The sequence below is a fragment of the Triticum dicoccoides genome, chromosome 3A (assembly GCF_002162155.2).
Source record: "Triticum dicoccoides isolate Atlit2015 ecotype Zavitan chromosome 3A, WEW_v2.0, whole genome shotgun sequence".
Taxonomy (NCBI): Eukaryota; Viridiplantae; Streptophyta; class Magnoliopsida; order Poales; family Poaceae; genus Triticum; species Triticum dicoccoides.
Genome location: NC_041384.1, coordinates 53,131,176 through 53,133,535, shown reverse-complemented (window position 1 = coordinate 53,133,535; position 2,360 = coordinate 53,131,176).

The following is a 2,360-nucleotide window of genomic DNA, read 5'->3' as shown; positions in this document are numbered from 1 at the left end:
TGGGCCGCGGGGGCCGCACGCGGGCCTGGCGGGCTTCGGCGGCGCGGGATCCGGCGGGATGACGTGGCGGCGCCCTATTAGCCAGCGGCGGCGGCGCAAATTTTCCGGCTAGGGACGGACATTGTCTGGCGGCGGATATGGATTTTTTTAGGGTTTGAAACGAGGGGATCCGGGATTTTCGGAAGGGGATCTATTTATAGAGGTAGAGGGAGCTAGGAAGCTCCAAATGAAGTGCGCTTTGCGGCCACGCGATCGTGATCGAACGCTCTAGATGATTGAGGAGGTTGAGGTGGGTTTTGGGCCAGTTTGGAAGGGTGTTGGGCTGCAACACACACGAGGCCTTTTCAGCCCCTCGGTTAACCGTTGGAGTATCAAACGAAGTTCAAATGGCACGAAACTTGACAGGCGGTCTACCGGTAGTAAACCAAGGCCGCATGAGAAGTCTCAGTCCAATCCGAAAACGTTTAACCCCCACACACGAAAAGAGGTAGAAAGGACCACCGGGTGACATAGGAGCGCCGGAATGCAAAACGGACAGCGGGGAAAATGCTCGGATGCATGAGACGAACACGTATGCAAATGCAATGCACATGATGACATGATACGACATGCATGACAAAGACAACAACACACGGAGACAAAAACCCGACAACGAGGAAAATAATATAACTTAGAGCCGGAAACGGCAAGAGTTGGAGATACAGATAAGGTAAATTACATCCGGGGTGTTACATGCCAAGTTTGACAGCCATGGCATTGTTCTGATTTATTCTTTTCATGTGCGCAAGCTCATAATCATTATGATGCTGTTCAGAATATGAGATTCATGAAAACATAAAAAGTAGTCAGATTGTCTATGGAATGCATTGCGGTTTCAACTTGGAGAGTGTCTCCCTATAAACCCCTGCATATGCAAAGTTCACCTCCCCAACCGTGTTGACTAGACCACACACAGAGATACACACCCGAGCGGCGAACATGCATTTTTGAAACTAATTTAAGAACTTTTAGCTGACCAATTAAACAACTCTGTTTTAATAATATCAGATTCGTATTTGAACAACTAAGCTTGTTTAGCTTGATTGGTGGAGCAGTGTTATTATGACACAAAGCATGTATTCTGATCGTATAGTGATCATAAAAGGGGGAAACTCTAAGCATATATTTTTTAGCAAAAGAGGGTTTCCCCTCTGATTTCAATTAAAGAAACCACCACGGAACCAACATGATCAATTAAACCCTAAGCATGATCAATTAAACCGTATTATGGCTGTGCCATGGCAGATTTGAAGCTGCAAACCGGAGAAATGATATTTAGCATCCATTGTTTGCTTCGAACTAAGAACTAAATTCTAAGACCTGAAAAGAAAGTAGAGTAACCAAGTTAAGATCTATTTTTTGGTTGAGATCAAAAAGTTGAGGAGATATGAAGTACCACCTCTCTTGCGGCGCCGTGTAGGCATCGGGGGTGCGATGGCTGTCGGTGGCATTGAAGCAGATCTACGACGGTAGACGGGTGCATCGGGGGATAAGTCGTGTTGCGGTGGAAGAGAAGGTCGTGTGAGCAGCCCCGCCAAAGAGGACGACGACACCAATGAAGCGAGAGGACGCGATGCAAGGCTATTCACTACTAGGGAAAAGCCTATACACAGAATTTTACCAGTAGCATTGTACAAAATCAAGCGCTGCTGCTACTTAGTAGCAGCGCGCGTAAATAAACCGCGCTACTGCTATGACTTTAGCAGTAGCGCGTACTAGCGAAAAGCGCTGCTGCTACGTTTGAACTGGGCGCACATGGCTAGCCCAACCTAGCAGTAGCGCGTATAATGGCCCAGCGCTACTGCTAATCTCCTTAGCTGCAGCGCGCTTACGTGTAAAGCGCTGCTGCTAACGGAAATAAAATAAAGTGAAAAACAAGTAGAAAAGTAAATGAAAATGAAAGAAATAGAAAAAGGAGAAAGGGAAAAATAAAATGTAAAGAAAAATAAAAGAAAAAGGGAAAAAGGAGAAAGGAATAGCAGTAGCGGGTTTTAGTAAACGCGCTATAGCTAAATTAGCTATAGCGCGTTTCCGGAGACGCGCTGCCGTTACGTTTCACTTAAACAGCGGTTTCCCCCACCCCGCCCCCCGGCCACCAATTCTTCCCCAAATCGTCCCTCGCCCTCGCCGCCGTCTCCTCACCGCCGCCGCCCGAGGCCGCCCTCAGCCTCACCGCCGCCGCCCGAGGCTGCCCTCAGCCTCACCACCGTCGCCCCTCGGCCGCCGCGCGCTCTCCTCACGCCGCCACCGACCCCAGATTCAACGTCGGCCCCGCCCCTGACCTCAACGCCGCCCGGGACGCCGTCCCCGACCCCGACCTC